At 46.7% G+C, this 9,273-nt stretch overlaps 1 protein-coding gene across 1 annotated transcript in view; it reads right to left on the bottom strand.

Moving 5' to 3' along the window:
- The window catches only part of EZR (ezrin), a 164,266-nt gene that overhangs the window by 101,079 nt on the left and 53,914 nt on the right, over positions 1–9,273 (bottom strand). The gene's annotated exons all lie outside the window — the stretch shown is intronic.

Genomic DNA, 9,273 nt, shown 5'->3' with positions numbered 1-9,273 from the left:
CAACGCTATGAACTAAACTGGAACCTCTGCTAATTCTACCACCAGAACAAACAGACAAACCACAACCAAGTGAAAACAACCTAAATACAAAATACCTAGAAATGTTAGGTTAAATGTAACAAATATCCTTTTCAAAACCTATCTGAGGTCAGAAAAAGATCAAGGAAATTTCCAGGGGTCACAAATGGAAAGGGAGCTGGAAATGGGAGTTGTAAGCAAATGCTGAAGCTACTGCCATGGGGGGAGTATTTGCCAATCTGGTAACCTAGATGCTTGGATTGGCCCCGTGAGCTTGGTAAACAATGTCTTGGGGGCCCATGCAAGTAGGGAGACAAAAAAGAGAACTCCACATAGTTCCAAGACCCTCAAAGGGCTACGTCCTCTGGGAAAGGGCTGAATAGAAGAAAAAAAAAATCTGACTTTTAGCAAAGAGAAATAATAAGGAAATTTGTCTTTGCCGTTGCTCTGAGTGGGGGAAAAAATAGCTTCCAAGACCTTGTAACCACACATCTCCACTTGTCTGGGTTTGGAGTTTGAGGTTTGAATCAACACTGAGTTTTTTATAGTGGAAAACTGGAAACAAAGGAAATGTCATCATCTGGAGAATGGATAAAGAAATTATCTATTCATTAAATAGCAATGAAAATGAATGAGCTAGCGCTATGGTGGTCGACGTGGAGAGATCTCACAGTGTTGAGTGGCAAACATGAGTTGCGGAAGTGGACATACAGTAAACCAGTGCCAGTCTTAGACTGGGGCAAGTTGGGTCCCTGTCCCGGGTCCTCCTGTCTAGGTGTCCCTGCACTTTGGAGGGACTCCTCCACCCCGCCTCTCCGGTGCCTGGGCCCAGATCTCTGGGCAGGGCGTTCTGAGCTGAGGCAGAGACCATGGACTTGCCCTCTCCCACAACCTGCTGCACAGCATGTAAGGTTGACCAGAAGCCCGGAGGCGCTCTGGACTGTGCCTCCTTGGGACTGAGGGCAGATGGCCCCTGCTGGCTGAACTTCATAGAGCAAGACTGGGCTGCCAGCAGGGTGCTGACACACAGTTTTGGGCAACTCAAGGACCCTGCAAAAAATATTTGCCCAGGACCCTGCACATCTTGGGGCAGCCCTGCAGTAACGCATTCAGATGGGGCTTTAAAATGTACAAAATAATACCTAACTAGTGTTTAGTAGTATATACACGCTTAGTAAAAGAACATGGAAATGAGGACACTCAATTCAATACAGGAATTGCTTCTTGAAGGGAGAGAGGAGAATTAGGGTTACACTGGGAACTATTTGAAATGTTTTATTTCTTAAAAGTTGGTGGTGGGGAGTAAAAGGTATTGATTGTATGCCTTTTTACATCTTTCCATATGTTTGAAATATTTCATTTAAAAAAAAGAGGAAGAAAGAAAGAAAAGAAAAGAAGTCACTTGAGCCCCTCCCTGCTCTGGTAGGGGCTGGCGGGTGTGTGGGTGGACTTCAGTGGTGGCAGCCACACTCTTGGAGGGGCCGTGCATCCTAGTCTCTACCTTTTCCCCTAGAAGACTCCCCTCCTCTGCACTTTCCCTCCGTCTTAGCGGTTTAGTGTGTAAACAGATTCTTGTGTGACTCACCAGTGCTTTTGCTAATCCCTTCACCAGCAAATACTTGTTAAACACTTAAATCTTGCAAATGGAAAGGAAATTCCACAGTAAAGTTAAGTGTAAAAGTCATCCAGAATCCTGCATCTTGGACAAGACTGGTGAACAAATAGTTCTATAATGAAACTTAATATATTAAATTTAATCATAGGAAACTTATTGCTTGGATATGAATCTTAAATATTTAAATGTAGGAGTTTTCACTTGGTGATTGTTTCCAGTCTCCTGTGATACTGATACGTGGACAGGGAAGAAACCTCTTAAGATAAATAAACCACACTGGGAAATGGGCCCCTTGCTAAGTTCCCTTCTGGAAGTGACGCCTCCCTATACTGCAAACATTTTCTCCTCTGTGTGGTTTCAGTTCCAAGCCAAACCAGTTCTGCAGCATGCTTTTGTACCTTTCCAGAATCGCTTGCCAGGGCTTTAAAACCCCTTTGCGTCTTTCATTACTTAAAAGCTTCTTTTGAAAGCCTTTGAGTGAATCATCAAATTAACATCTAAAAAGACTCAGCAGCAATTGAGCCCAGGAAGGCTGGGGGCTTCTAACCAAACACACCATAACAGACCTTCGTAAGAGCAGTTGGACTTGGGAAGGGGCTTTGCAGGTGGAAAAAGGGCAGCTGCTGGGAGGTGGAAGCACCCAGGCAGGGGGCAGTAGGACCCCTGGCCTGAGCCCCTAACTCCCGACTCCCTCCCCCTGCCAGTCCCCTGCCTTCCCCCATGTTCTCACGACTGCTGATCAGAGGGCAGCCCTCCCTCTCCTTTGTATTTAAGCCTTTCTCTGGCTCTGCTCTAAGCAGGCATCAGCAAAGGTTTAACAAAAGAATGAGGGCTTATTTTAGCTACTTTCACTTCTCCAAATTTTTCATGGTTTCAGTTAGGTGTAAAATATTCTTCAATTTATATTTTCGATTCTGTTTCTTACTTGTTCTATACAATGTTAGTAGGTAGATATTTTCTTTTTAATGAAAAAGAAGAGATTGATCTTAGGATTCAAACTCAAAATATTTGATGAATCAGGATTCGGTTTAGATTTCAAGAACACTGCCGTGAGGTTTTCTACTTTTTTGGTTTGCCCTAGATTTTTCTTTATCTCTTTTGTCTCCTATATCTCTCCCGCTCTGTGGACCTCTTTGAGAAGAGGGCTATGAGGACTGAAGAAAGGCATTTATCATTAGCCTCATTTCTGATCATTGAGTTTCTTGCGTACTTAACCCTAAAGAAAAATCTGAGCGTACCGCTACCTTTAGAAATTCAGGTAACCCGGTGGGAGGGAGAAGAGTAAATCATGTTTCTCCTTTCCCTAACCTTCTTATGTATCATGGTTTCTAATGCTCATGCCAAAAATTGTAGCTTGCAGTTTAGAAGTGGAGGCGTTGGAGAGGGAGGGGCGCGTCTCTCGTGGAGGCTCTAGCAGGTAGATAGCTGTCTCTCTGTGTGTGCATTTTTTTTTTTTTTAATTTTTGGCTGTGTTGGGTCTTTGTTGCTGCGCGGGCTTTCTCTAGTTGTGGCGAGTGGGGGCTACTCTTCGTTGTGGTGCGTGAGCTTCTCATTGCGGTGGTTTCTCTTGTTGCGGAGCATGGACTCTAGGCGTGTGGGCTTCAGTAGTTGTGGCACGCGGGCTCAGTAGTTGTGGCTCGCGGGCTCTAGAGCACAGGCTCAGTAGTTGTGGCGCACGGGCTTAGTTGCTCTGCGGCATGTGGGATCTTCCTGTACCAGGGCTCGAACCCGTGTCCCCTGCATTGGCAGGCAGATTCTTAACCACTGAGCCACCAGGGAAGTCCTCTGTGTGTGCATTTTGTCAAGAATGGCTGCTTTCTAAAGACAAACACACTTCAGGTCAAGCGGCTTGGAGACTGGACTTGGAAATATGAGAGACGTTTCGCAGGCAAAAATGCACTGCTTACATGGTGTGCTGAGTGTCTTCACTGGACAGATGGGAGTCTTAGAAGCAATATGGAGCGCTGATTCCTGCGGTTGAATGTGCCAAGGCAGTGGGGTGAGCTCCCTTTCTGGGTGTACATCTGGTGGCCTGGGCCCAGGAAAGAGGGTCTGCTCCTATCTTAAGTCGTCCTTGAGACTCAGATACATTAGAAATCTCACTCTAGAACTGTGTCGTTCTGATTAAGGGAGTGAGATGGATGTTGGGAGGTTGCCCAACAAGTCTACTTGCATGCATTCTAGTATTTTTCTGTGACGTGTGATACAGCCTCCTACCTTCAATTGTTGTGTGGTGACACAGCACCTGGGAGGGGTGTGTGCCCTCAGTGGACAGTGGTGGGGCTGAGCTCCTGGCCGCTATCACTTCCAGGCTAGCTCTGTTGTTTCCGCTGTTGGGATACACGGTTAACGCCACCGGTCACTTAGTGCCGCCTTTCACCAGCCGCAATCCCTGCTGTTTTGGGGATTTGCCCCAAGGAAATTTTAGTCACAGCTCCTTGAACTGCGGGAGGAAAGGCTGGCATTTTACAGACACTGCCAGCCGGTGACAGGCCTTCTGGGCTTTGGGAGGGCGGGGGCTGTCTCCGAGGAGAGGAGGCAGGACAAGGGCTCTCCCGGGCCGCACTCTAGTCAGGCTCCTCTGAGCACCTTTTCAAGGAGGCCCGGGCTCTGGGGAGCCTTACATCAGCCCCACCAGAACCCCACCCTCAATATCTGACCACCCCTGAAATCTGACCAAGTTCCTCATCCCTCGACCCCAGGTGATGGATATCCGATCAGCCTGGCCCGCCTTCAGCAGGAGTCCTGGTAGCTTGTTTTAGCCAGAAATCCCCTGTCACCCTTGATGATTCCTCTTAGTAATTTTCCATCTATTTGCCCTCATCCTGCCCTTTGACTCTAAATGACCACTTTTCTTTGTATCCGGAGTTGAGCCCAGTCTCTCCCCTGCTACAAAACCCCTTTGCAGTGGGCCCTGTACGGATCACAACAGTCGTGAGTAAGTCTGCCTCACCATTTTAACAAGTATCAGAAGGGTTTCTTTCTCTAACACGTGGATGAATTGGTGGCTGTGTGCCAAGTGCGACTGGGAAGTTGCTGGTGGTTAGCTCCTCCTGTGCTTTGCCATCAAAGGAATCATATTTGTACGTATATAACAGGATAAGCTATTGAAACATTATGTCTTGTCTTGTTCTTTGGGAAATCTGAAAGAATTCCTTTTCCTATCCCTAGAAATGCAGCCACATATCTGTGTCCTAAGGCCTAGATCAAGTATTGCCAAATCTGATTCTCACAAGTAGGTAATGTAAGTTTGTGAAGTGGCCTTATGGCAACAATAGGGCATAGTGGAGACTGTGGCAAAGCAGAGAACACAGTCCCATGAAAAGCCATTAGCTCCAATCAGTTAACGGCACGTGGGCACGTAGGCCTGATATTTCCAGAGCACTTGAGTTTTCAATAAACAATAGGAAGCTGGGTTTTTATGTGCAAATTCTAGATTTGTGTGGGTGTGTGTTGGCAAGTAACAAAAGCAAACAGAGTGTGGGGCAAAACAACTCAGAATTTTGCCTTCAGGCGTCTGGTTTGTAATATCTGGGCTAGAGTCCGATTACCCCTTTGGTTGGGGGAAGGCAGTTATGAGGCTGAAATCGTCCTGCACCTTCTCTACCACCAGTGAAGGGGAAGGAGGCTGCTGCGTGGACAGGAAGAGAGGAGTGTGACACCCTGGAGAGAGGGTGGATGGCTTGAGTTTAGGCCTGTGGGGTCCCCCCCGGGGGCAGAACCGTGCCTTGTGTACCCACAATGTCTTGGATGGGTCACCTGAGCCGTGTGCCCTCCAGGAGTAGCCAGCCCGACCTGGAAGCCTTGGCTTGGGTCTTCACGCTGACGCTCAGCCAGGAAGAAGTGGACAACCTACCGACATGAGGGCCACGTGGACATGGGCGGGAGCCCTTGGTCCACAGGCCCTTCCTCAGTCCCCTGCTCCTGCTTGAGCCCAGGGCCACGTAGAACGGGAAATTCGCAAAGCCCCATCAGGCTGGATTTTCTGCCAGGTTGGTGCCTCAGGGCCAAGACATATTTAATTGATTTAGAAAACAGAGATACAAATACATGTTGGGTATCTTTTTGTTTGTTTGTTTTGTGGATTTTTTTGGGGGGGCTTCCTTTTTTAAAAATTGAAGTGTGGTTGATTTTCGATGTTTCAGGTATAGAGCAAAGTGATTCAGATCTATATCTAGATGTGTATATACATATACATGTCCTTTTTCAGATGCTTTTCCATTATATGTTATTACAAGATATTGAATGTAGTTCCCTGTGTTCTGCAGTAAGTCCTTGTTGCTGCTTATCTATTGTATACATAGTGGTGTGTATCTGTTAACCCCAAATTCCCGATTTATCCGTCCACCCCTTTCTCCTCTGGTAACCATAAGTTTGTTTTCTATGTCTCTACTTCTGTTTTGTAAATAAGTTCAATTGTATCACTTTTCTAGACTCCACATATAAGGGATGTCGTGTGGTATTTGTCCTTCTCTGTCTGGCTTACTTCACTTAGTATGATCATCTCTTGGTCCATCCAGGTTGCTGCATGCCGGGTAGTTTTACACGCCAGTATGAGTGCGTTGATATCTCTTGTTTGGGACCCAGTTTGGAAGCCCAAGAGTCTGGGCTTTACTATGCAAAGGTTTTCTCCTCCTCTTAAAGTACCTGTAGTTATAAGTTCTAGGGATTTGAGCCGCATATCACTTTCCCCACTCGAGGCAGGATTGAGGACGCGGCGCGGGCGCTTGGCTTCCCTGTCCGGACACGATGCTGACTTACTCGTCCTCCACCATCTGGGCCACCAAGTTTTCATTGCTCGGTTATTTATTTTATTACTTCCTCTTCCCATGACTGGGTCTCCCCTTATGAATTTCGGATGTTTAAAACGGAATTTAGTGATGTTTTCAAGCCACCTTTTTTGTTATTTGCAATTGAAAACTTGGGAAGCAGAGGTTGTTTTGTTATAAGGTTTTTATTCTTCTTCACTTCCTCTGTACACTTGGAACTTTTCATGACAGAAGTGAATTTGCTGTAACCTGTGTTAAGTAGTAAATGCCAAACACATGATCCTCCACAAAGGCTGTTTATGTGGAGAATAAACGAGGCCCAGAACACTGTGTCCCGCTGGTGAAACGAAATGCACATTTCCCATCAGGAGACAGATCCCTCATTTTCAAAGGCTAAGTGGATGGTGCTTGAATGATAATTCCAGCTGTTTGAATTTAGGGCCCTGGAAAGATTCACTGGAAGGGAATTTGCAGGCGTTGCCTCTTAGCGGTTGGGTTTGCTCTCCTCAGAGGTAGCAATTAAACGAGGGCCAAGAATGCCCTACTTTTCTTGAATTCTGTGTTTCAGAGGTTACCTTCAAGTCCTTATGTTTGCTAACGCATGTGAGTAACTGACTGCGCCAGGGATGTAATAGTACATTAAACTGTGCCCTCGGCACTTCTGTTCGGCCTTCCTTTCTTGATCACCCCATTCCAGCCTGGACCTTTCAGCTCGATTTTTAACTTATTTGACATAAAATATTGTCAGTAAGTCTCATGGAAAATTCCACTCCAGCAGGAAAAACCATCTCCAATATGGGGTGGTTAGCTATTAATTAAAGCTGGCACGTGCCCTCAGAGCGCTTTCTTCAGTAATGCTTGTGACAGATCAAGGTTGGCATTGCATACCTACCCAGCAGAGGCCGCTTCTCCAGGCATGCTCACTTACCTTTGGGAAGAAACTGGCCTCTTTCTCAAAGTCAGTATTGGGTGTCGTCCCGGTGAATCGCTTCTTTCTCCTTCATGTTTCTTTTCTATAGGGTGTTACCTCTTAGCAGTCCAAGCATGGGGCTGGCTGTTGAATACAGAGGTGATGGACTCATGTACCAAGTCCCTTGTACGGACCACAGGGGTGACCCTAGGACTCTAGGCAGGGACGTGGCAGCCACATGCCTCAACAAGATGCCACCCGGGGCTCTGACCGTGTGAGCGGGGAACAGGACGGAGGTGTGACATGACATAGGGAGTTAGGGCAGACAGCCCCTCCCCAAAGAAAGGCCTTCGGTTTTGAAATCCCTCATCAGAAACGGATTCCTCTGGCTTCGCTTCCTCTCTTTGGCAGTTTTGTGAGTTTAAAAAAAGTTTGTTTCTTTCTTCAAAAGTGATACGTATTCATTAACAATTCATTAAGTGCTAGTATTCTATTATTAATTAATTAATTTATTTTTTGTGGTACGCGGGCCTCTCACCGCTGTGGCCTCTCCCGTTGCGGAGCACAGGCTCCGGACGTGCAGGCTCAGTGGCCATGGCTCACGGGCCCAGCCGCTCTGCGGCGTGTGGGATCCTCCCGGACTGGGGCACGAACCTGTGTCCCCTGCATCGGCAGGCGGACTCTCAACCACTGCGCGACCAGGGAAGCCCTATTAATTTTTTAAATTTAAACCACTAAAATAATGAATAAAGTACTACATACATATGGTTACTATTTATACTTGAGGTAAAAAAGCTATATAGGGAGAGTTTTATTTCATTTTTTAAAAAGTGATATTGCACAATACACGTTTTCATCACTTTAAAAAAACTGATCATGCAGTGAACACTTCTCCTTTTCAATAAATATCATCTATATCATCATTATATATGCCTGTCAAAATGTATGTAAATAAAGACATTGTCTAGAGAGCTCACAGCTTTCTGCCTCAGTGAGCGTCTTTTTATATAGCCTTATATAAGCTATACAGAGTTTAGGTCTATGAATCTCTTTTCTGTCGCCTTACTTCTTTCTTTCAGAATGCGCCGAGGATTCTTGGCGAGGCAGAACACCAAACCCTGTACTCCAAGGTCTGGTAACGGCCACTGGGGCAGAAACCAGACCAAGCCACCCCTTCCCCTCGTGGGATTAGTGCCTGCCTGCCTGCCTTCCCAGTGCTCGCTGGCTGGGAGGCCTCTTGTGCTTCCGTGCTCTGCCCCTCTGTTTCCTTTTAAGGCAGCCCGGATTTTAAGCAGTTTCCTGTGTGAGAATGTCGGGTGCGGCGCGGGGCCCCTGTGTAGTGATCGTGCAGGGCCAAGTGGAGGACAGATGGGCTCCGGAGGACACAGTCCCTGCCTCCATGGCGTCATAATCTGAGAAGTGGCTATAGAACAAAAATGGAATTTAGCAAAACGCCCGGAACTTTGGTTCCTGCAACAGGGACTGAATCCCTGAACCTATAGGAGCTGCAGCCCAGTGCAGTGACGGCCGGGAGACCTTTCCTTGTGGAGACTAAGCAGTTGGTCCAGTTTACCTTTTCAGTGGGGACATTTTTTTTCCGGCGTGGGGTGGGGCGTGGGCGGGGGTAGGGTGACGGGCTGGGATTCTTGGCTGTATTTTAGCTTTAATAAAGACCGTTCCTGGATTATAACTTGATGTATGCATTCGATTCATCTCCACAGCGCTGGGCTTCTGCAGAAAGGGTAGTAACTGCAAACGTTGTTTTCAAGTTATTAGAGCTGCTATCCTGCTGACCCTTTGGGACTATGGAGGAGTAAAGCCATTTGGATGATCACTTAGGACTGCCTGGTCCACACTGCTAAGAGAATTCAACACTCTTCTCTCAGCTAATGATTGCACACAATTTCAGCAAATTCAAGGGATCCAGAAAAACCCTAATAAACGCGGCATATATAGTACTT

The sequence above is a fragment of the Orcinus orca genome, chromosome 12, assembly GCF_937001465.1.
Source record: "Orcinus orca chromosome 12, mOrcOrc1.1, whole genome shotgun sequence".
Taxonomy (NCBI): domain Eukaryota; kingdom Metazoa; phylum Chordata; class Mammalia; order Artiodactyla; family Delphinidae; genus Orcinus; species Orcinus orca.
The sequence above is the reverse complement of the archived record's forward strand: the minus strand, read 5'-3'. Positions and strand labels throughout refer to the sequence as shown.